Below are 27,122 nucleotides of genomic sequence, written 5' to 3' on the forward strand. Positions count from 1 at the left end.
GATTGAATCGTTGTCGAGTCTGGCTTGTTCCTCTTGAAGAACTGCAGAGTATGGAGGCGATGCACCGACTGAATTCAGCCAAAAGACCCAGCGGGTCGTAGAACTTACACTGTCCCATGAGCAATCAGCTCATCCACAGGCCCCGCCCAGATGACCTGGAAGGATGAAGGCAGTCACTGGGCAAAGCAGAGGCTACTATGGAGGTCACTATGGAGCTGATGCATCCTATGACTCCCAAGGCAATGCCCAGAGTCTCCTTCAAAGAGTTACTCAACAAAGAGGTTTCTAGAAAACGGGAGATATTAAACTTCTAGAGAAGATTCTATACAGTGCCTTCAGAAAGTATTATCACAACCCTTGACTTTTTCCACATTTTGTTGTAGTACAGCTTGAATTTAAAACTGATTGCAATGGCCTACACATATTACCCCATAATGTCAAAGCTAAAATGTCTTGAGTCAGTAAGTATTCAACCCCTTTGTTATGGCAAGGTTAAATATATTCAGGAGTAAATATGTGCTTAGCAAATCACATAATAAGTTGCATGGACTCACTCTGTGTGCAAGTGTGTTTAACATGATTTTTTTTAATGATTACCTCATCTCTGTACCCCACACATACAATTATCTGTAAGGTCCCTCAGTCAAGCAGTGAATTTCAACCACAGATTCAACCACAAAGACCAGGGAGGTTTTCCAATGCCTCACAAAGAAGGGAACCTATTGATAGATGGGTAAAAAAATAAATAATAATAATAATAATTTTAAAAAATGAAATTCCCTTTGAGCATGGTTAAGTTATTAATTATACTTTGGATGGTGTATCAATACATCCAGCCACTACAAACATACAAGCGTCCTTCCTCACTCAGTTGCTGGAGAGGAAGGAAACCGTTCAGGGATTTCACCATGAGACCAATGGTGACTAAAAAAAGTTAAGAGTTTAATGGCTGTGATAGGAGAAAACTGACATTGTAGCTACTCCAAAATACTAACCTAATTGACAGTGAAAAGGAAGCTAGTACAAAATATTCCAAAACATGCCTCCTGTTTGAAACAAGGGAATACTGCTAAAAATGTGGCAAAGCAATTCACTTTTTGTCCTGAATAAAAAAAAGTGTTGTTTGGGATAAATCCAACACATATTACTGAGTAACACTCTCCATATTTTCAAGCACAATGGTGGCTGGATCATGTTATGGGTATGCTTGTAATCGTTAACAGGGTAGTTTTTCAGGATAAAAAAATAAATGGAATAGAGCTAAGGACAGGCAAAATCCTAGAGGAAAACCTGCTTCAGTCTGCTTTCCACCACACTGGGAGCTGAATTCACCTTTTAGCAGGACAATAACCTAAAACACAAGGCCAAATCTGCACTGGAGTTGCTTACCAAGAAGGCACTGAATGTGTCACACCCTGATCCGTTTCACCTGTCCTTGTGATTGTCTCCACCGCCCCCCCCCGCCGGTGGCGCTTAAAATCCCTGGTATATTTATCCCTGTGTTTCCTGTCTCTCTGTGCCAGTTCGTCTTGTATTTTCAAGTCAACCAGCGTGTTTTTCCCCCGTGCTCCTACTTTTCTATTCTCTTCTACTAGTCCTCCCGGTTTTGACCTTTTGCCTGTCTATGACCATTCTCTTGCCTACCCCTTTTGGATTGTTAATAAACATCTTGGACTTTAACCATCTGCCTCCTGTTTCTGCATCTGGGTCTCGCCTTGTGCCCTTATAGAATGTTCCGGAGTGGCTGAGTTACAGTTTTGACATAAATCTACTTGAAAATGTATGGCAAGACCTGAAGGTGGTTGTCTAGAAATGATCAACAACCAATTTAACAGGAGCTTGAAGAATGTTTTAAAGAATAAATGGGCAAATGTTACACAATCTAGGTGTGGAAAGCTCTTAAGAGACTGTCAAAGGTGCTTCTACAAAAGTATTGACTCAAGGGTGTGAAAACTATTTATTTCATTTTCAATATGTCTAAAAACATGCTTTCACTTTGTCATTATGGTGTCTAGATGGGTGAGAAAAAATATATATATTTAATCCATTCTGAATTCAGGCTGCAACATAACAAAATGTGGAAAAGTCAACGAGTATGAATACTTTCTGAAGTCACTAACTCTATGAGCTCCAGTCTTCACAAAGTTCCAGAACAACATCCTCGTCCAAATGCTCTCACCTTCCGATTCTTCTTTAACTGGAGATCGGAGTCTTTCAGAAGCCCACTATGTCTGATCGATGCTGTGATGTCACTTAAATATGTTGTCATGGAAACACAAAACCAGGACCCTCTCCACCTGCAGTTTGCAATTTGCAGAAATGCGTATCCAGGGTCTAATATATGTTTTTAGGCCATCACCTTCTTAATGGAAGGAGTGGAGAGAGGCAGTGAGTCACTCACAGCAGCACAGGCGGCCTTGAGCACGGAGGAGGAACAGACTTGGTGACCCCAGGTCTGTATAGAGTGTGATGGAGGCTGGCGTAGGTTGGCATGACTCACCACACAAACAAGTAGCTACCACCGAGGCCTGGGTAGACAGGGTGGGGGAGGGAGGGAGGGTGTTGACCATATACTGTAGGCAGATATCCCAATAATTATAAAGAACTATTATTGTTGTATAATATGTTGTTTTTTTTAAACTGGAAAATCGAATCAACCAACCAACCCTGCATAGTGCACACCAAGTCATACATTTTGATGTGCCTTTTTGCACATTCACATGTAGAAGACGTTCTGTGGTCCATCAATTTTAAACTTCAAAGCGAGGCTTAGTTCTGCGTTCTCAACGTAGCCACCGTTAGCCTAAACTCTGTCTCTACGTCTCTGCTACAGTCCCTCCAGCGTCAGAGAGCGATCGAGAGAGAAAAGGGTGATGTCAGGCCTGCCCTTTCAGAGTGAGCTCTGATTGGATTGAAGATCTAACCTGACTCCCACTGCTACAAGGGAGAGTGATTACACTCACCAGCTGTGACAGTGCCCTGGCCCGGGGCTTTGATGAGTAACAGAGGCTCGTAACAGATCCTACTACCAGACAGATTTACACTCTGCAAGGGGTTAAAATCATATCTCACTGAGAGGGGTGGGGGGGGGCATAGAAATGAGAAAACAAAGAGGATATTTACTGCCAGACAGCACCTAGACTAGAGTAATAATTGATTGGGGCATTTCCTTAACACTAGCCCCATAACACAGTAGCAATAGCAGAATTATACTTTACGACTCAAAGACAACACAACTAAAATGACTGTCTGCAGCATGATAAAAATGCAAAAACTAAACTATTTAGTCAATAACAATCCTTCAGGAGACGTTAAAATGTGGATATTACATTCCAACCTAACAACATTACGTAGCTCATCAACACGTCACATGATAGATGTAAAAACCTTCCCAGGTGGGAACAGCATTGTAAGCTATGAGGAAAAGAAGACACCAATGTTCCTCATGGCAGGGGAAGCACCCAACAGAAACTATTCAAAAGTTGACTTTTCATTATGTTCTATAGGAGAATGCATCTGTTGTTTACTGCACTGCAGTCAGCCTGCAGAAATATCCAGCATTGAAAGTCATGACTGATCTGCCTGCTGTAAGTCTTGAAAATGTTTTTGGTCTGCTTTACACAGTCCTGGTGATGTGTTGGTTTAACCGTAGCGACAGTACTTCCTGTCTGAGATGAGATAGTGTGTTGAGTGGAAACGCGGTTCTTCAAAACCCCTGCCGGCCTTTATGACACATTAACAGCAGCGTTTCACTGTATGATTACTGTAACTAAAACACCGCCACTCAGGCCATATGTGGGAAAAGTATTGAAATTATTCTCAGAAACCAACAACATGTTTATCTATTAGCAATCATGATCTGCTTATGTTGTGAGGAAGCAAACATCAACCCCAACGGTTGTGCGTATGATCTGGGGGTCATGTACTGTGAAGCACGTGATGATGCTATTCAAAAAGACACGTGTACTGCATCCTGAACGATGGTCACAGAGACAGTCGAGCTGGGATGTGTTGTCTACAGTCTAATATTACCCGCCAAGACTCGACATGTATTTCTGTTGTGACATAGGCTAATGTGGCCTAGTCAAAGTCCTAATCCCAATCGAGATGTGTCAGGACTTGAAACGAACGGTTCATGCTTGAAAACCCACAAACGTTGTTGAGTTAAAGTGGTTCTGCATGGAAGGGTGGGCCAAAATTCCTCCACAGTGACGTGAGAGACTGATCAACAACTACAAGAAGCGTTTGGGGTCATTGCTGCTAAAGGTGGCACAGCCAGTGTAAGGGGGCAATTACTTTTTCACACGTGCGCATTGGGTGATGCATAACTTTGTTTATGAAATAAATGAAATAAGTATGCAATTGCTGTGTTATTTGTTCACTTGGGTTCCATTTATCTAATATTAGGTTTTGGTTGAACATCTGATAACATTCAGTATAAAACAAATATGCAAAAGTAGAGAAAAATAGAAAGATGGGAAATACTTTCACAGCTCTGTATATTTCCTGGTTCAGTATTATACTGTAGGCTGACAAAGACAAAACATGACACATCCTAATGCTTAGGCAAAGATAAGCATGAGTCAAATATGACCCCTAGTGGTAAAATGAAGCCCTTACAGATGTATATTTGTATGGACTATGATAGAAGATGATGAGGATAGCTAGAGCAGGTTTCTCCCAACCCTGTTCCTGTAGAGCTACCGTCCTGGACGTTTTCACTCCAACCCTAATTTAGTGCATCTGATTCTAATAATTAGCTGGTTGATAAACTGAAATCAGGGTAGTTACAACTGGGGTTGAAAGGAAAACCTACAGAAGGGTAGCTCTCCAGGAACAGGGTTGGAGAGCCCTGAGATAGAGGATGTTGGGTCTGTACAAGAAAAACACAGGGTGTCTCATACAGAAACACAAGAGGAATGGGGCCAGAAGCAGTGTAAGGAGCGGTCATCTGCTGATGTCCATTATAGATAGAGGCCCCTAAGAGCCGGATGGCCCCAGGGAGATGGCATGAAGGCGTGTTGTAGAGGCCTCTGCTCCTAACTGTGTTGGTCTTTCCTGCTCCACGAAGCACTCTGACCTCCGAAACAGGCAACATGATATTTCTCCCTGCCTGGCCTATTTAGAGTCCTTTGCGAGTCTCCTTTCCATCCTGGGTTTGGCACTGAGCTCTACCAGGCCCAAGTGTTACAGTCTCAATTGTTGAGGTAAATAAATAAACATCATGAGGTCTCGTTTAACAATGAAAACCCTAATTCGATTGGTTTTGTATAACTAATACAATCTCTTAAGCTTACTAAAAGGATTCATCTGATTGGTGTTACAAAATGAGACACACAATGTATGTTTATCATGCATGAACAAAAACATTTAGTAATGAGCAATAAAAATACCAAAAAAGTGATCAAATAGAAAGGTGGTTATAAGCGCCTTTGATTCATTGTGAGGCCACCCACCATATGATCTGTCTATTTAAAGAGCAGACATGGAACTGCCCTGACTAATATTGCTTTAGGCAGATAGAGATGAGACATGATTGAAGAGTTGGAGACCGTCTGGTTATCTAACCAGTTATTTCTATCCAATAGGGTTCCATTTTTCCTTCAGGCTACAGGATGTATCAGCGCTAACAGAACAAGACAGTCAATAAAATAAAAATAAAACTTTGAAAAACATTTCCTTCAAATGTAACCCCATGATTCCCAGAGCGATGACAAGCCATAACGAATCCATAACGAACTTTTAAGTGGTAATTGATTCGGTTCCAAAATAGATTCACCCACCGCGGGTTTATTTGAGCTAATTTTATCCCCACTCTGCTATCTCTAGGCTCTCTATCGGTCTGGCCTGGTAGTGTTGGCATGCTGTATCATACTACACAGACAGGAAACTAACTTGCTCACTACCAAAAGAAGGTCTCTCTCTCTCTCTCACACACACACACACACACACACAAGTTCACTGAACACTGACGGATTATGTTTTACTGCCAGGCGTTATAACAATTCATAAACTCAAGTATTTGATGAAATGAATGCTATTATTCTGCTGTCCAGTTTGCATTATCCAATACATGTAATGTATTTCTCAGTCTGGAAAGTGCATTGCTTAGGCAGAGGCTCATTGATGACACACTAGCATGAAAGCGGTTTCTCGATGCTTTGTTAATAACGCCACTAGATGTTGCCATTTTTTTAACTTCCTCATCAACACTGGCTGTTCTGCTTCCTCCCTCTACATCTCACCCCATGATGGTTGGGTACGGAGTGGGAAACATCTATGCTAGATACAATACAGGGGGCATCTTTTCCTAAAGCAATCTTCTGACATCACAACTTGGATTTGCATCAACTAACCAGTTAATTAGTAGCAGAACAGGAAGTAACAGAATTACAGGAAACTGCAACTACTGTATATTTTCCTAACGAGGGTGGGGGATGACCTAACTCAATCAATGTAATTAGTGCTCAGAGTGCCTCTAACCCCAGACCCCTATCATTACTGACAATTGGCGGAATTACTCGGCGTTTTCGGTAGGGTTTCTAAAGAATCTCTGTGAATATAGCGATATGATTAAGGGCCCTCTAACAAAAACAACAAGAAGTCTAAGACTCAAGGCCAGTGCTGAGGCTGGGGTCATTGTTAGGGAAAGCTGTAAAAAACGGACAGCCTCACAATGACACATTTTGACCTTTGCGTTGGTACCGGAGGAAATCCTGTCGTGAGAGGACAGGAAGCCATGCTGGGTGACCCTGTTCCTGTCAACAGCCCCTGAAACTGGGAGAGGATGGACTTCATACTGAAGCAGGGTTCAACCTGCATTAGTGATGAGGAACACAGTGAAACCCTGAACAGTAGTAAGCTACACAAAGCCGACATGTACGGACATGTCTGAAATATTTCATGAAATATTGATGGTTTTGTCATCATTAGCAATTTTATTCACTCTTATTACATAGTATTATTATTACTATTTCATTGTAATAAACCAGTAAAATTGGCCATAAAGGTAACCTGTCAGCAGCTCAACTGACACATTTTCTACGCAAAACCACAATGTTGGGTTACAGTCGATACGGCTGCTGCGTGGCTAGAATGATGCATATAATGGCTATGGGCATGCTTTGTCACATCTGTCACATCAGTGAGGGAACTAAAGATAAAACTGGCTCTATTTCTGTCAGTCCTCAGATGGGTCCCTCTTTCTCCCCTCAGGGCCCTCGCTGTCTGCAGACACATGCGCCCTGGCACCTGAACACAGTCATCCAGTGGGACATGCAGCCAGCCCTGGTCTCAATGCTACAAGATGTTCCCAAATAAGCCAGAACGCACAGGACGGGGAGGAGTGGAGGGGATCAGCTATGCAAACACACATCAGGAAGGATAGTGGTTTCCAAAACGCCCCCCCCCCCCAAAAAAAAAAAACTATTGGGAAGCACACTGTCTACTCCCCCAGTGATCCCTCTCTCTGCCCTTAATGCAGGAGAACATCAGCAGTTCAGCTCCCCATAAGCCGATGCACATGATGTTCTGGAGACAAGGTGCACAAATAATCTCTGAAGAACGGAAGGACAGAGCCTCTGTGTGTGGTCGGGAGAGTGTTCTGTTGAACAATGGAAAGCATTGTCAGAAGAGTTCAAGTTCCAAATTCTACTGTGAGGCCCCGACTAGAGTCAGGGCTACAAGGCTGTATGACATTAACCACATGGACCAGCTGTCACACCTCTAGGTCTATTCTCCTCTGAAAGAGACACTATCTGCCCTGTTAAGGCTGCAGTGTGAATCCAGGCTTCTAGTGGATAACATTCATTTCATAGGTGCATCATAAGCAATTACAAGCAAACAAGTCATAATAAATGACAGAAATTGGAGCACGGCCTGTGGAAGTGGCAGGGAGTAGACGTGACAGGGACAGAGACCTGGTGGGTTGAAAAGAGGTGCGAATGAAATGCGTGTCCCTGCAGGGAAGGTACTGTCGTCTCTGCCAGACGCAGCATGCGGAGAGGAACAGTGTGGCGTGTAAAGGTGGAGGGTCAGATGATTGTCTGAGGACCTGTGTTGTAATATCATCATCAACATCATGTAGGTAGGTAGTTCCTCTGTATGTTCTTATGATCAATAAGCTGGTTATGGCCAATGCTGTAGAACTGAAGATAGCTAAGTATTTTCTAACAGTTATACAGTATTGAAACTATAGCTGGATATCAATGAGATATCTGTATCCGTACAGTCCACATCGATTATCACAGAGTTCCCATTGTTTCCTTATTGGCCCACTCCGATCAATAGTGCCAGTGGGTGACAGTTCTTGCTGTTTCTGCTCAGAGCCTGTTCACAGACAGGACAATTGATGACGATAACAATGATCACTGTTTAGCGAAAGCACAGAAAATGTATTCATTGTATGCTTAACATGGCTTGTAATTTGTTGGCCCCTAGATCAAAAAATCGGTTTATCATAGATTCAAGATTGTGCAAGTGATACAGTATAATCTGTAGAGTAGCATAGCATGGGCTCTCCGGGTTGTATGACCTCTAGCCAAAACAGGTTTATCAGTCTAATCTGTTGGAGGAGACTTCAGTCCTGGTTTAAAGGACATGTTGATGTTTGGCTAATGGCCAAGCCTACTGCACTCACTGTGAGAGCAGTATGCTTTCATGGTATATAAAAGGGAAAGGGGGGTACCTAGTCAGTTGTCCACTTGAATGTATTCAACTGAAATGTGTCTTACGCATTTAACCCAACCCCTCTGAATCAGAGAGGTGCGGGGGGCTGCCTTATATCGTCAGGTAGGCAGGTAGCCTAGTGGTTAGAGTGTTGGACTAGTAACCGAAAGGTTGCAAGATCGAATCCCCGAGCTGACATGGTAAAAAAAAAATATTTAAAAAAATGTTGCTCTGCCCCTGAACCTAGGCCATCATTGAAAATAAGAATGTGTTATTAACTGACTTGCCTAGTTAAATAAAGGTCAAAGAATAAAAAAAATTAAATCGACATCCACATCTTCGGCACCCGGGAAACTGCCTTGTCAGCCTGGGGATTTGATCCAGCAACCTTCTGGTTCCTGGCCCAACGCTTTAACCACTAGGCTATATACACTGTACTTAAAGGGGAATTTCGAGGAAAAAAAATCTCTGACTGGTTGTTGGACTGTCTGTCAAAGTACGCACCTCGCTGCAGAGAGAGCGAGGTAGACCTAGAACGAGATCTACATCACAGGGTAATACAGGCCACTCCCTGCAGCGCTAGATAGAACTTGGTGGAATAACGCAAATCTACGACAAATATAAAATGTTCTGTCACAGCGAAAATACTAAATTCGATCGTGAGATATGGCATGAAAATTTGATGTTATAAATTTGGGTCGTGGGTTCACAATTTTCCTTTTTCTGAGACCTGAACCGACCTAATCCCGCCTCCAAATTTCACCTTGCAACCCCATTGGACATAAGATAGACAATGTTCATCGGCAGGTGAAATTCTCTCTCTGACTGTAGGCTACATCCCTCGCTGCACGGTGTGATCGTCACAGCAAAAAACATATACTAAAATGAGAAGGAAAGACTAGTGAGAGTGCAACATAGCGTCCACTTCATAGGGCGACACACACGGGCTATAAAGCTAATTTATGCAACACGTTTCATTAGATTGTAACTTTCCTACAGTAGCCAGCTGACAGCGAACATATCCTTGTAAATTCATTTCGGTTGCAGATATAATAGATGGATGCCTTCATCACTACCCAGGCTATCGAAATGTGATTTATGCTGGCTGTCCATGTTTTCATTGGGGTAGATCAAATATGCTATTATTACATGTATTATTAGCCCGCATTTATGTTTTAATTGATAGAATAATGACAAATCATTTACAAAATGATGCAGATGATTTAGTTTGCAAGCCAGGGCCAAATTGCATTCCTCCAGCGAGCAAGAAAATGTGATAATGTAGGCAAATTTGATCAAAATGGAAAAGTATTCTTATAGCCTATGTTTCATCAAATACTCTTGCATCAAATACCCTACCTCCTTGAAAGTTGTGTATTGATTATGTATAGCCTACTTGATGAATGATGACCACTGCAATCAAAAGCTGCAGTGTTGCTCATTGGATTACCCCAGATCATGAAATAGGCTGTGTGAATGTTTATAAAGACAAAAGGACACATGGAATTATTTGGATGGTTGACATGACAAAGGTAGGCTGATGATCTTATCTAAAATGACTCGCGCCTTGTAAAAAAAAACAATTGCGCAATATATTCCAAAAAATTCTAACAAAATACACCAGCAACATAATTTAGGAGATAAAAGGTTGTGAGCACAGTGTTTATGATCAGATTGACAATTATCTTTGAACGGATTTGTTTGGCTACGTTGCCGTCTTTAAAAACAGCCTTTTCTGCTTGGTCTCAAGAGCATTGAAATGAAATAGGCTACTACCGAGGACTGATGATGCTTCTGACTATATAGGAAAAGACGTGTTTGTGTGATACGCTAGAGTATGATGTAGGCCATTTTGAAAACTGCCAGTGTGTTGTGTTTATGAGGACCCCCCTCGTGTCTGTTTTAGCATGAGATGGCTGCTGTTTCCTCCTTGCTTGGCAGACATCTCAGAAAATGTCAAATTCTGACCCAAATCTATCACATAAAAATGTATATGCCATATTTCACAATCGATTGGACTTCACGAATTTAGTATTTTTGCGTTGGCAGAACGTTTATATTTGTCGTAGACTTGCGTTATTCCACAAAGTTCTATCTAGCGCTGCAGTGAGTGGGAGGCTGTCTAACCCTGTGATGTAGTCTACCGCATGAGTGAGAGAGGTGCACACTTAGACAGTACAACGAGGGGTTTAGGAAATAGACAAATTGTCAAAATTTGCCACTATTCGCCTTTAAGACAGGTACAGTATCAGTGATGAGGGGGGAATATTTGAGAATAAAACATTCATTCCCCCCCGAACAACTTTGAAATATTGTGTGTTGTGACTGCATAATGAAAAGACACTGACTCAGGCCCTTTCAAGGAAATGCAAAACGCACGCACTCACACAACTTGTGACAATGACATGACAAGCTCATTAAAACTCCCACAATGAGATGTCCTGCAGTTCTCAGGTCAGTGTGCCCCCTCGAGCCCCCTGCCTACTGCTAAAGGTGCTCTGAGATCCTGGACCAGCAGATGCAGCCCTTCCTCCTCCCATCCCCTTCACCTCTCACCCCCCGCCAGTCATCCACAGTTGCCTGAGGATTGAGCTACGGCTCAACACTGTGAAAGGGATTGTAAACAGCAGCAGGACTCGTATACAGTTACAGTAGTGTTACTTCAGCACTAGAACAGAATACTCATCTTTTGCCCATATCACTGTGATCACCAACTCTAGCCATCTGATTTGAAAATCCTGCATAATAGCATACAGTAGACTATACTTTTAGGAAGGAACACTGTTATGTTGCTAATGTATTGTCACAGAGCCCCATTCAGGTAATAAATTGAGCCTTCAACTAAGTGTAATAACATGACACTAAGTACATTTCCAGTCCATCCTTGATCTTTCATGCCGGTTTAGGTTTAAAAGCTCGGGCCATTTATAAGCTATTTTTAAACCTCTTAACTGTTACACAACACAACACATATCCCTTATCTTGAAGATTTACAACAGGACAGGCGGCCAAACGGGTGAGACAATACAAAGATGTACCATGCTGCTTTACGAGACAGGAAACATCTTTCTGAATGACACCGTTACTAGCTCTTTTAGCTTCATTTCAAAAGCAGAAGGTAGGTCTTTACAAAATAGATGTATTTTTCCATTTCAGTTTCCACAACTGACGACATTTTGAGTTGAAAATATAGATCCTTTCAAATGTTATTCAGATAACAGAAGCATAATAAAAACGGTCTCCTTTCAGAGCCTGGAATATATTTAGAACCTAATACTAGACCATTATCAGATAGGTGTTCCCTAAAAATAAGTTATGACACCGTGTTTTACATTGATATGAAGCTCAAAGAGAACACCGAACACAAATGAAGAACATGACCCACAGTAAAAACCCTTATTTAGTATTGCTTAATAACACGTTTACTTTTTATTTTACTAATACTGAACAACCTCAACAAACCTGACACAGACTGAACTGTAGTAAGTGACTACTCTTTCTGTGTCTCACCTCGCTACTGGTGCCAACCAAGGTGCTGATGCACCCTGTATGTAGTGACTTCTTTACACTGGCATTACCAGGATTAGACCTGATCCAGGGGGAATGGTGGTGTCATCATCAGCTGTTAGATGGAGAGGCAGGAGGGTTCCCGAGCATTAATATTCCTGTGAATCCCTGGGAGAAGTCACCTTAGAGTGCAGCCAGAGAGATTGGGCCCTGGGCAGGGAGGGAGGGAGGATTGGTGTGAATGGCTGTACCCTGGGCTGTTTTTAGCAGAACAGTTGGCTTTGAGGTTTCACTGAGAGGGCACAAATAATTAGGACAGATATTAATGAGGCCAAGGCTGCTTGTGTTAGCCTGGTTAGACTTGACTGAATGTTACTCTCGCCATTGTACATGGTTGAGGGCAGCATTCAGTCTGGTTTAGCCAGGCTATGAATCTGTTTGCAGCTAAATCAGCATACCAGGAATGAATACCAGCTAACTTACTGTACACCAATCTGAAGCTGAGCTCTCCAGTAATGTCAAGGCTACAAATGAATAGCAGATGAGCCAAGCCAGCACTTCGTGACAACTTAATGACATCCACTGCAGACTGTGTCAAGCTAATGCCCTGGTAGTCACTGTTGTGGAGACTGTTAAAATGACAGCCTATCAGTCACTAGGCTTATTTCTGCCTTCCTTTGAATTTAATAAAAAAGAACACATTATTCTGCAAGTGTTAAAATTCTCACTATATATCATAACTGTATTTCCTGGCAGAAAGGGCCTGGCCGATACCAAAATGTGTTCCTCCTCGAAACATTTGAAAGCTTGCAGATTTAACCCTCAAGGCATTGTCTTAGTGTCAACAAGGGACTAATTTTAAATCCCAATGTACTTCTCATGGACATACACTACCAGTGAAAAGTTAACACCTCATTCAAGGGTTTTGATGATTTTTGCAATTTTTTGGTTACTACATGATTCCATATGTGTCATTTCATAGTTTGATGTTTTCCCTATTATTCTACAATGTAGAAAATAGTAAAAATAAAGAAAACCCTTGAATGAGAAGGTGTTCTAAAAAATGTGACCGGTAGAGGGCAAGTGAAAGACAGGCAGAGTTGTAGAATAATAGTGAAGACATCAAAACCATGAAAAAAAAAAACACATATGGAACCACGTAAAAACCAAAAAAGTGTTAAACAAATCAAAATATATTTTATATTTGAGATTCTTCAAAGTAGCCACCCTTTGCCTTGATGACAGCTTTGCACACTCTTGGCATTCTCTCAACCAGATTCACCAGGAATGCTTTTCCAACAGTCTTGAAGGAGTTCCCACATATGCTGAGCACTTGTTGGCTGCTTTTCCTTCACTCTGCAGTTAAGTGTGCCTTGAATTCTAAATAAATCACAGACAGTGTCACCAACAAAGGACCCCCACAACACAACACCTCCTCCTCCATGCTTTACTGTGGGAAATACACATGTGGAGATCATCCGTTCACCCACACCGTCTCACAAAGACACGGCGATTGGAACCAAAAATCTCAAATTTGGACTCATAAGACCAAGGGACAAATTTCCACCAGTCTAATATCCATTGCTCGTGTTTCTTGTCCCAAGCAAGTCTCTTATTATTATTGGCGTCCTTTAGCAGTGGTTTCTTTGCAGCAATTTGACCATGAAGGCCTGATTCACGTAGTCTCCTCTGAACAGTTGATGTTGAGATTTGTCTGTTACTTGAACTTTGTGAAGCATTTACTTGGGCTGAAATTTCTGAGGCTGGTAACTCTAATGAGCGTATCATCTGCAGCAGAGGTAACTCTGGGTCTTCCATTCCTGTGGCGGTCCTCATGAGAGCCAGTTTCATCATAGTGCTTGAGGGGTTTTGCGACTGTACTTGAAGAAACGTTCAAAGTTCTTGACATTTTCCAGATTGATTGACCTTCATGCCTTAAAGTAATGATGGACTGTCGTTTCTCTTTGCTTATATGCGCTGTTCTTGCCATAATATGGACTTGGCATTTTACCAAATAGGGCTATCTTCTGTATAACACCCCTACCTTGTCAAAACACAACTGATTGGCTCAAATGCATTAAGGAGGAAAGAAATTCCACAAATTAACTTTTAACAAGGCACACATGTTAATTGAAATGCATTCCAGGTGACTACCTCATGAAGCTGGAAGCTGTCATCAAGGCAAAGGGTGGCAATTTGAAGCATCTCAAATTTATAATATATTCTGATTTGTTTAACACTTTTTTGGTCAGTACATGATTCCATATGTGTTATTTAATCATTTTGATGTCTTCACTATTATTCTACAATGTAGAAAATAGTAAAAAGAAAAGAAAAACCCTCAAAGGAGTAGGTCTTCTAAAACTTTTGACCGGTAGTGTACAAGCGAAAGACAGGCAGAGTTACCAGCAAAATGAGATGCTCGCAGGTGTACAGTCCCTTGACCTACATAAAATAATTTACAAATCCCTCAAGGGTATTCCTTCCTGGTTTCTTTTTCCCCTGATAGGTTGACCCTAAACAAATTGTCAGAACAGTTTAATTCAGGTTGGATAAGGTCAAATCAATTGGTGAAGGAGTTCTTGAAAACCATGTAACATGTTTTACTCCTTATATCAGCCTCTGACTCATCAGTATATTGGGTCCAGGCCGTTACATTGCAGAACCAAGGAAACACAGCACTGAGAGCTAATCCAATAACGTAAGACCTGTCCAGATAGTGAAACATCAAGCCAGCATCAAGCTACTGTTACACAAAACTAAGACTGATTTACACATGGCTGGAATGCTGTTTCAGCCAAATCAGCACACAGGATCCAAACTACTTGTTTAATGAAAAAAATTGAAGACCCACAGAATGTAGAGATATTGACTCTAATATAAATACAATTTTAAAAAGTATGAACATTTAGGCACTCAATACTGTAAAGTCGCTCTGGATAAGAGCGTCTGCTAAATGACTAAAATATATGTATCTTATAAGCCCCAATGCAGCCGTTTTCATCTCAATATTAAATCATTTCTGGGTAGCAATTAAGTACCCTACTGTGATTACTTTCAATTGAAATTGTCAAAAAGAAACCAAATTATTGTCTTAGCAAAGAGCAATTTCTCAAGCAAGAATTTCTCGAGGACTGTCTGAGAGTGGTCTGGATAGAAAGGCCAAAACAAAAACTAGCTGTTATTGGCTGAGAGGTTTGGAACTATTTTTTTATTACATTTTAGTCATTTAGCAGATGCCCCTATCCAGAGCGACTTACAGGAGCAATTAGGGTTAAGTGCCTTGCTCAAGAGCACCATGGACACATTTTTCACCTAGTCGGTTCTGGGATTCAAACCAGACTTTTCAGTTTCTGGCCCCAACGCTCTTAACTGCTAAGCTACCTGCCGTGGTTTATTAACACATTTATCACCAGGTGCTCAAATTATCGCCAAAACTCAAATAAACCAAAATAGGCTGGAATTTAAGGCGGCCTTTTCAAACAGCTTTTACACTGAAAGGCATTATCATACATTTTCACAATATTATTCCAACCTCATTGTGTGGAAATGTATATAAAACACAGGAAAATATAGTTTGACTGCACTGGGCCTTTAAAAGCTCAGCAGAACCTCACAAATCCTGTCGCTCAGGTCTGAATCCAGTCAGATGAATGACTGACCAGGGTAGGCAGTTCAAAGGTCTTTGTTTCAAGGTGTGGTGCCAGTTGTAGTACTCCAATGAGGTGGCTGAGGACTTTCCAATCCGAATATAAGACGCTGGTCAAATGTTAGTGGTGGGTTGGCACTGGGCATAATACACTACGCATAGGTTTCATTTCAAACTAATAAATTCCCAGAAGAGGTCTCTTGGCTTCCGACCAATATTAGAATAGTGGGAAATGGTAGACACTGGTTAGACACTGTGCAAGGCAGAAAAGCCTTCCAACAAACATGGCGCGAAGCGTATTCTTGTCTTTCGTCCTAAAGCACGGGCCATATATGTGCGATTGCTTATATAGTGTTTCAGTTCCAGTGTGTGTATTTGTCTGTCTGCTACGGTTTGATGGCTTATGATGTACCTCAACTGTATGAGAGTGGCTCTAGTTTCCATTTAGCCTACTTTATCCCTACTGTACATCCCGGTACACAATCAATACAGCAGTTTTGCAGGCATTAACGGTTATACACTAGCACTACGGAGGTTGCTCGGGGAGCTATAGCAGAGATATCAAAGACTTCCCAGAGTCAATAATAATTGCCAAGGCGGTTTTATATCTGTCAAATAGTTGAAATATGAAGCCAGTGCTGAACATAAGATACTGGTTATTTGGGCTTTTCCCAAAGTTGCAAAACTATCACTAAACTGTCTTCTAAACAGGGTCTGTTGTTTTTGAAACGTATGGAAGAAGGCAGATGGAGACTCAGCTTGGCTAAGGTAAGATGAGCTTGAGTAGAGAGAGAGAGAGGAAATAAGGAGGGGGAGGGCTGCAGTCATGTAGAGAGATGTCTGTGCCCCCCGTCCCTCAGAGAGAGCAGATGCAGGTCTGGCAGACCCTTCGCATATGTTAGAAGGACACCGCTCCAAGCGTTCCCGGTCTCATCTTTGCCTGCTAGAAAATCATCTTCTGCTCCTCTTTCCCTTTCTAGTTGCATCTCGGGACACAGTGATGCTCTCCCGTCACCACCCCCTGTCAGGCAGGGCGAATGTGACCTAATTTTCTTGTATGGAGTTTCTACTGGTTGCTGGTTGTTGTGCAGAATTGTACTAGGCCCAAATGCACAATGAGGATTGGTCTGGAAAGTATTTTGGTTCAAGACAGTCAGGTGTTGTACAAGTACATCACAAGTGTTTTGGGACCTTTGGCCAATACAGAGATACTCAAATCATCCTAATCTTGCTTTTAAAATGTTGAGACTCCTCGTTGACCTCAAATCCCTCAAACTCTCGGGTCTTCTGGACGGGGTTTCATCACTGGCCTGAGAGGTTGGCCTCCTGATTGGGATCACAGATCACTCCATTTAAATCAGTAGCTTATTAAACAAGAGCTCACATTGTATATAGGCCACCATATGGTTGTACTGTTGGGCACCATCAAGGGCCATGGGTCTGGAACAATCCCAGAAATAAACGGTTTACGGTTTGACTTTTAAAATGGTTTTATAACATTGCTTCAAATGCTATTATATCAACAGGGCAAAGGGGTCGACCACAGGGTCGACCGCAGGCAGATCACATTCCCTGCGGCCACTGAAAACCATCAAGACAAATCAGTCACAACATCAATGGTGGCTCAGACACTCAGCCTCCAGACATGCGATAGCCCTACAATGGCTCTTTCCTGGAGAGTGATGAATGCACTATTTTGACCCATATAGACATATTAAACACAATGATAATTGATTCAATAATACAGTGCATTCGGAAAGTATTCAGACCCCTTCCCTTTCTCTACATTTTGTTACGTTAGTCTTATTTTAAAATTGATTAAATAAAACATTTTCCTCATCAATCCACATGCAATAGCCCATAATGACGAAGCAAAAACAGGTTTGTAGAATTTTTGCACAAAAAAACCCCAGAAATACCTTAATTACATAAGTATTCAGACCCTTTGCCCCGAGACTCAAAATTGATCTCAGATGTATCTGGTTTCCATTGATCATCCTTGAGATGTTTGTACAACTTGATTGGAGTCCACCTGTCGTAAATTCAATTGGTTTCACATGATTTGGAAAGGCACACACACCTGTCTACACAAGGTTCCACAGTTGACAGTGCATGTCAGAGCAAAAACCAAGCCATGAGGTCGAAGGCATTGTCTGTAGAGCTCAGAGACAGGATTGTATCAAGGCACAGATCTGGGGAAGGGTCCAACACATTTCTGCAGCATTGAAGGTCCCCAACAACACAGTGGCCTCCATCATTCTTAAATGGAAGAAGTTTGGAACCATCAAGACTCTTCCTAGAGCTGGCCGCCCGCACAAACTGAACAATTGGGGGAGAAGGACCTTAGTCAGGGAGGTGACCAAAAACTCAATGGTCACTCTGACAGAGCTCCAGAGTGCCTCTGTGGAGATGGGAGAACCTTGCAGAAGGACAACCATCTCTGTAGCACTCCACCAATCAGGCCTTTATGGTATCGTGGCTAGACGGAAGCCACTCCTCAGTAAAAGGCAAGTGTCTTTTGGCCACCTCCAAGCGGGCTAAAGACTCTTAGACCATCAGAAACAAGATTCTCTGGTTTGATGAAACAAAGATTTAATTCTTTGGCCTGAATGCCAAGCGTCACATCTGGAGGAAACCTGGCACCATCCCTACGGTGAAGCATGGTGGTGGCAGCATCATGCTGTGGGGATGTTTTTCAGTGGCAGCAACAGGGAGACTAGTCGGGATCGAGGGAAAGATGAACGGAGCAAAGTACAGAGAGATCCTTGATGAAAAGCTGCTCCAGAGTGCTCAGGACCTCAGACTGGGGCGAAGGTTCACCTTCCAACAGGACAACGACCCTAAGCACACAGCCAAGACAACGCAGGAGTGGCTTCAGGACAAGTCTCCAAATGTCCTTGAGTAGCCCAGCCAGAGCCCGGACTTGAACCCGATCAAACATTTCTGGAGAGACCTGAAAATAGCTGTGCAGCGATGCTCCCATCCAACCTGACAGAGCTTGAGAGGATCTGCAGAGAAGAATGGGAGAAACTCCCCAAATACATGTGTGCTAAGCTTGTAGCTTCATACCCAAGAAGACTCGAGGCTGTATTCGCTGCCAAAGGTGCGTCAACTAAGGGTCTGAATACTTATGTAAATGTTATATTTCCGTTTTTTTATATACATTTGCAAAAATGTCTAAAAACCTGTCATTATGGGGTATTGTGTGATGTGCAATTCATTTAAAGAACTTGAACCCATTTTAGAATAAGGCTGCAACGTAACAAAATGTGGAAAGATTAAAGCGGTTTGAATATTTTCTGAATGCACTGTCCATATATGGTTATTCCTGGTGTTCCATCTGACATCTGACAAGGAAAACCCCTGAAGCAGGCAGAATAATATAGACTCTCACTGTGTTGTGGTGTTGATCCCCTGTGAGCAGGCTCTGGCTCTGATCCAGCGTCTCTTCGGTTACCAGGGAAATAGTTGATGCACAGATGGATCCTTAGAGCCTGTTTCTCTCTGTTTACAGATAGATTGAGTCAACACACCTTGCGATTGATTTTCACTACTAGAGGTGTCAGGCAATCAGTGGCATTCTCGGTTAATTGATTACTGCCAAAGGCTAAGGGAAAGTATAAGACAGATCTTTGCTTATCCAAAGTGGATGGTGGATGAATGAAAATTAGGTAACAATTTCCACATGACTAGTGTTTTATAATACAAAAACATCTCCAGGCCATCATAGCTAACCATTCTCATAGCTAATAGTGATGGGGGAATCGATAGTTACATAATCGCAATATTACGCACTGAACAAAAATATAAAAACGCAACATGCAACAATTTCACTGAGTTACAGTTCATATAAGGAAATCAATCAATTGAAATGAATTAATTTAATCTAGGGATTTCACATGACTGGGAATACAGTTATGCATCTGTTGGTCAATATACCTTAAAAAGGTAGGGGCGACATCTCCTTCGCATTGAGTTGATCAGGCTGTTGATTGCGGTCTGTGGAATGTTGTCCCACTTCTCTTCAATGGCTGTGCGAAGTTGCTGGATATAGGTGGAACAGGAACACGCTGCTGTACACATCGATCAAGATCATCCCAAACATGCTCAATGGGTGACATGTCTGGTGACTATGCAGGCCATGGAATAACTGGGACATTTTCAGCTTCCAGGAATTGTGTACAAATCCTTGCGACATCGGGCTGTATATTATCATGCTGAAACATGAGGTGATGGCGGCGGATGAATGGCACAACAATGGGCCTCAGGATCTCATCACGGTGTCTCTGTGCATTCAAATTGCCATTAATAAAATGCAATTGTGTTTGTTGTCTGTAGTTTATGCCTGCCCATACCATAACTCCACCACCACTATGGGGCACTCTGTTCACAACATTGACATCAGCAAACCGCTAGCCCACACAACGCCATACATGCGGTCTCTGCCAGCCACCTGGTACAGTTGAAACTGGGAATAATCCATGAAGAGCACACTTCACCAACGTGCCAGAGGCCATCGAAGGTGTGCCTTAGCCCACTAAAGTCGGTTACAAGGCAGAACTGCAGTCAGGTCAAAATCCTGGTAAGGACGACGAGCACGCAGATGAGCTTCCCTGAGATGGTTTCTGACAGTTCATGCAGGCATTCTTCGGTTGTGGAAACTCACAGTTTCATCAGCTGTCCGGGTGGCTGGTCTCAGACGATCCCGCAGGCGGAGAAGCCGGTTGTGGACATCCTGGGCTGGCGTGCTTACACATGGTCTTCGGTTGTGAGGCCGGTTGGATGTGCTGCCAAATTCTCTAAAATGATGTTGGAGGCGGCTTATGGTAGAGAAATTAACATAAAATTCTCAGGCAACAGCTCTGGTGGACATTCAGTTAGCTTGCCAATTGCACTCTCCCTCAAAACTTTTGAGAAATGGCGCTGACAGAGATGGTCGCCTCGCTTCGCGTTCTTAGGAAACTATGCAGTATTTCGTTTTTTTATGTATTATTTCTTACATTGTTACCTCAGGAAATCTTAAGTCTTATTACACACAGCCGGGAAGAACTATTGGATATAAGTGCAACATCAACTTACCAACATTACAACCAGGAATACAACTTTCCCGAAGCGGATCCTCTGTTCAGACCACCATCCAGGACAATGGATCTGATCCCAGTAGCCGACCAAAAACAACGGCACCGTAGACGGGGCAGACGGAGCGGCCTTGTGGTCAGACTCCGTAGACGTGCACATTGCTCACCGCTCCTGAGTATACTACTCGCCAATGTCCAGTCTCTTGACAACAAGTTAGACAAAATTTGAGCAAGGGTTGCTTTCCAGAGAGACAGAGATTGTAACATTCTCTGTTTCACGGAAACATAGCTCTGTCAGGATATGTTGTCGGAATCGGTTCAGCCACCGGGCTTCTCCACGCCGACAGAGATAAACACCTCTCTGATTCACGACTCAGTCCTTCTGCTCACCCGAACTACAATTCCTTACAATCAAAATGCCAGCCATTTTACCTACCAAGAGAATTCTCGTCAGTTATAGTCACAGCTGTGTACATTCCCCCTCAAGCGAACACCAAGACGGCCCTCAAGGAACTTCACTGGACTCTATGTAAACTGGAAACAATATATCCAGAGGGTGTATTTATTGTAGCTGGGGATTAAAAAAAAAGCAAATTTGAGAACAAGGCTACCTAAATTCTATCAGCATATTGATTGCACGACTCGCAGGGCTAATACTCTCGATCCATGCTACTCTGACATCCGCGATGCATACAAAGCCCTCCCCCGTCCTCCCGTCGGCAAATCCGACCACGACACCATCTTGCTCATTCCGTCTTATAGGCAGAAACTCAAACAGGATATACCAATGACGAGAACCATTCAACGCTAGTCTGACCAATCGGAAGCCACGCTTCAAGATTGTATTGAACACGCGGACTGGAATACGTTCCGGTCAGGCTCAGAGAACAACATTGACCTATACGCTGACTCGGTGTGTGCGTTCATTAACAAGTGCATTGGAGATGTTGTACCCACTGTGACTATTAAAACCTACCCTAACCATAAACCGTGGATGGATGGCGGCATTCATGCAAAACTGAAAGTGCGATCCACCGCATTTAACCATGGAAAGAGGTCTGGAAATATGGCTGAATTTAAACAGTGTAGCTATTCCCTCCACAAGGCAATCAAACAAGCGAAATGCAGGTACAGGGACAAGATGGAGTCGCAATTCAACAGCTCATACACGAGACGTATGTGGCAGGGTCTACAGGAAATCACGGACTACAAAAACAGCCACGTCACGGACACCGACGTCACGCTTCCAGACAAACTAAAACATCTTCTCTACCCGCTTTTAGGATTATACAGTGTCACCATTGCGGCTCGCTAACAAAGACTGCGCCCCCCCCCCCCCCGTCCTTCTCTGTGTCTGACGTGAGTCAAACATTTAAACTTGTTAGCCCTCGCAAGGCTGCTGGCCCAGACGACATCCCTAGCCGAGTCCTCAGAGCATGTGCAGACCAGCTGGCTGGTGTGTTTACAGACATATTCAATCGCTCCTTATCCCAGTCTGTTGTCCCCACATGCTTCAAGATGGCTACCATTGTTCCTGTACCCAAGAAGGCAAAGTTAACTGAACTAAATGACTACCGCCCCATAGCCCTTACTTCTGTCATCATGAAGTGCTTTGAGCGGCTAAAGGATCATATCACCGCCACCTTACCAGCCACTCTAGACCCACTTCAGTTTGCATACCGCCCCAACAGGTCCACAGGTGAGACAATCACCATCACACTGCCCTATCCCATCTGGACAAAAATAATACCTATGTAAGAATGCTGTTCATTGACTACAGCTCAGCACCATAGTACCCTCCAAGCTCATCACCAAGCTGGAGGCCCTGGGTCTCAACCCCACCCTGTGCAACTGGGTCCTGGACTTTCTTACGGGCCCCCCAGGTGGTGAAGGTAGGAAGCAACATCTCCACTTCACTGACCCTCAACACTGGGTCCCCACAAGGATGTGTGCTCAGCCCTCTCCTGTACTCCCTGTTCACCCATGACTGCGTGGCCAATCATCGAGTTTGCAGACGACACAACAGTAGTGGGCCTGATCACCAACAATGACGAGACAGCCTACAGGGAGGTGGTGAGGGTACAGTGTCAGGAAGTGTGGTGTCAGGAAAACAACCTCACACTCAACGTCAACAAAACAAAAGGAGATGATCGTGGACTTCAGGAAACAGCAGAGGGAGCACCCCCCTATCCACATCGAAGGGACAGCAGTGGAGAAGGTGTAAAGTTTTAAGTTCCTGGGCGTACACATCACAGACAAACTGAAATGGTCCACCCACACAGACAGGGTTGTGAACACTGCCTCTTCGACAGTGCCTCTTCAACCTGAGGAGGCTGAAGAGATGTGGCTTGTCATCCAAAACCCTGACAAACTTTCACAGAAGCGCATCCTCTCAGGCTGTATCGCTGCCTGGTACAGCAAATGCACCGCCCTCAACCGCAAGACTGTCCACAGGGCGGTGAGGTCTGCCCAACGCATCACCGGGGGCAAACTACCTGCCCTCCATGACACCTACAGCACCCGATGTCACAGGAAGGCCAAAAAGATCAAGGACAATAACCACCCGAGCCACTGCCTGTTCACACCACTATCATCCAGAAAGCAAGGTCAATACAGGTGCATCAAAGCTGGAACCGAGAGACTGAAAAACAGCTTCTAACTCAAGGCCGTCAGACTGCTAAACAGCCATCACTGAGAGGCTGCTGCCTACATTGAGACCCTATCACTGGCCACTTTAATAAATGGATCACTAGTCACTTTAAACAATAGCACATTAAATAATGCCACTTTAATAATGTTTGCATATCTTGCATTACTCATATCACATGTATATAGTGTATTTTATACCATCCTTGCCTATGCCGCTCGGTCATCGCTCATCCATATACTTATATGTACATTTTCCCATTCACCCCTTTAGATTTGTGTGTATTAGATAGTTGTTGGGGAATTGTTAGATTACTTGTTAGATAATACTGCACTGTCGGAACTAGAAGCACAAGCATTTCCCTACACTCGCATAAACATCTGCTAACCATGTGTATGTGACAAATAAAATTTGATTTGATCTTGAGACATCTGTGGTATTGTGTTGTGTAACAAAACTGCACATTTTAGAGTGGCCTTTTATTATCCACAAGGTGCACCGATGTAATGATCATGCTGTTTAATCAGCTTCTTGATATGCCACAATTGTCAAGTGGATGGATTATTTTAGCAAAGGAGAAATGCTCACTAAAAGGTAAGTAAACAAATTTGTGCACAAAATTTGAGAGAAATAAGCTTTTCTGGGATCTTTTATTTCAGCTCGTGAAACATGGGACCAACACTTTACATGTTGCGTTTATATTTTTTGTTCAGTGTATATCGATATCTTACTCCAAGTACCTATTTTTTTGCTTTGTTTTGCTATCAAAATGTATCATGCTCTCTCTTGTCTCTCTACAGCAGACATGTAGTGAGCAATATGTTTGTAACATTAAAATTGCAATAAAATTGCAGTATCGAATCGCAATACATACAGAATCGTGGGAATCACAATACATATCATATCGGCACCTAAAGTACCGTGAGAATATCGGCACACAAATTCACTACGAGCATTGTCCTCAGAGCGTGTGCAGAGACCATCTCTGACAGCCTGTGTCAGTAGTTAGAACTACATTCAGTCTGCAGTTGAAGCAGGAAGACCGTGTAAACCTGATAAGCCCTTACGATCTGACAGCAATCAATTATTCAGATTTCAAATGGCCTATTTAACATATTCCTCAAGCTTGACACATTAAACTGCTGCTAAGCTCTCCAGAGACCATTCCGCAAACACACGGGCTACCCCTTAAGTCCATCTAAGCCCATCTCCACACTGCACAATATCATGGGCGGTGTTAACGAGCCACATTAAGTGTGTTCCTTGTCAGTAGATTTTTAAGATGCATGTTTAGAATGTCCAGACAACATGTAACTCACTTAAGCAAGTAAAGACACGTGAATATGACCCCAATAGAGTTAACGTGTCTCTATTCGTGGATCTGATTAGATCATTATTTGATCTATTGTGAATCCCATGAAAGCATTTCACAGGACCGTTTGCCACTATGATTGCTTGGCTTTTCTGGCTATTTCCCACCAGGCTAAGACTAAGTATGTCAGCTCTGTAAGAAGACTGAACTGGAGATCATGTGGGCCATAGTTATGGTCTCATAAATCCTTCTCGATTCCTCCTTTGTCCTTCATTCACCATCTCCACATCCTTGACTTGGTCAACAAAAAGTTCAGTGCTGCTTAATAAAGGAAAGAAGTGTTCTCACTCGCCTGCTTCCACAAACCGTATGGATACTGTCCTATAAACACATCATCAGTGACTCCTTATCAGAGGCTGAAGCAGAACTAAAATAGCCTTCTTATAACATTTTCTTCTATTCTTAATGTCTTTGTCTCTTCTCCTCCCCTCTCCTTTCCATGATCATTCCTTCTGAGAGTTGGGGCCTCTCTCTAGCAAAACGGGCAAACCATGCGTTGGGAATTGTAAAGGGTGAAAGGTTGTAAAAGGTTCTGACTTGTGACCTGTAGTAGAGCCCTAACCCAGGCAGCCAGGTTCTGACACATAACCCAAACCTATTTCTGTCCACAGAAAAAGGACCCAAATGAATGAATTACCTCGGTTAAGTTCAATTACAGTAGACACATGAGCTACTGATGTCGCCACTCCCTGTTGCTTCAGAAAGGACAAATAAATAATCCTGTTTCTGACACCATAGCGCCTTGTTAGAAATCAAAATGGGCCTTAGTGTCTGTCGACTTCACGGTGAGATTTCTCCTTGAGAGGAGAGGGAGAAGGGGGGGGGGGGGTGGCTAAGAGGTCCCCTCCAGCTCTAGCTCATTAAAATTCCACTGAGTTAAAGAGGCGAGAGACCACCAACGGCTGCTCTCTGTTTTGCGCCATCACAGCCGACAGGCAGCATGTGTTTACTCAGGGCCACAGAGATAAACACACTTAAACATAACAGGGGGGGAAAAAAAAAAAAAAACACAGCGGGGGGGAGAGCGAGAGAGAGAGAGAGAGAGAGAGAGAGGGAGAAACACAGAAAGATGACTAAAACGGAATTCCGACTCACTGTCTGTTGCGCTCGGCATTGGTATCTCGCAAAAGGTAGAGCACAAGAAAATGTTTAACAGCACTCTGATCATGATGACGGTCATTAGTGGTCAGAACGTTGCGTTGCACGCTGCTGCGAGCAAAGATGTACTCTGATACGATTGAATATGTCCATATTTGGTTATATCAACCTACTGAACTGGGCTCTTTCATTGAGTCTTGCATTTCTTTACCATTTCGATTACCTGAAGGAACTCGGGTAGTTCCTAACAGCTCATTAGCTAATGCACCATAACGTCAGGAGTACGGTAAAGTGCTCTCAGCAGCGGGGAGGCATGTCACGCGTCTCGTTTTAATGACGTCATCGCCAGGCATGTCCCGTGTCAGCGCCGACTTCACTTCCGACACGGATCTTAAAAAACAGCGAGGACAGCGTGGCTGGCATGACCGTTATCTCAGCCCTCAAACCCCCATCTCTGCACAAAGGCTCGTCTTAGATCAGCATCCACCAACAGCACGTCGTCAAAGACGCCTCTGTTCATTTGCAAACAGCGACGCAGTACCATGCTATTCATTCTCGTCGTTTCCTCATTATTTAACTTGCATCAAAGAAAATATTGTGTGTAGTCAGCATGAGCGCTAAGGTGAACTCAGCGGTGACTCGGTTAGCGAGGACGGTGCTGTGGTAAGTGCCATTGTGACGGATTGATCTGAATCACATCTCCCTCTGTAAATCACCAGACAACAGTCTGTGGACTCAGGTCTCAGCGGAACAACACGCATCTAAACTCCATCACACAGGTCTCAGCGCCCTGGCTCAGACTAGCCCAAACTTCATCTCTGGAAATCTTTCATCTTTTCATCTTGTGATTGTGCTTTGAAGGCTTTCAGGGAAGGCAGGAAGGGGGGGGGGAAAAGAGCAGCTAAATTAGGTTTAAAAATAACCTCTCGGTGAGAGACGTGTAACATTCTCGTCCTGTTCTGCTCGGAGGGTGCAAGGCCTCGAAGTATCACTGGGCCTAGCCACCTGTGGGTTACAAGCAGAAAAGTAAAAGAACAGCGGACAGCATACCAGAGATAGATGTGCATGACAGAGTAGTAGTAAGATGCTAGTATGGCAATAGGA

General features: G+C 43.2%; 1 protein-coding gene across 7 annotated transcripts in view; it reads right to left on the bottom strand.

Annotated features, from left to right (window-relative positions):
* dgkza (diacylglycerol kinase, zeta a) overlaps positions 1–27,122 on the bottom strand; it is a 141,606-nt gene that overhangs the window by 81,293 nt on the left and 33,191 nt on the right. The window lies entirely within an intron of this gene.

The sequence above is a fragment of the Salmo salar genome, chromosome 11 (assembly GCF_965601325.2).
Source record: "Salmo salar chromosome 11, fSalSal1, whole genome shotgun sequence".
Classification (NCBI taxonomy): domain Eukaryota; kingdom Metazoa; phylum Chordata; class Actinopteri; order Salmoniformes; family Salmonidae; genus Salmo; species Salmo salar.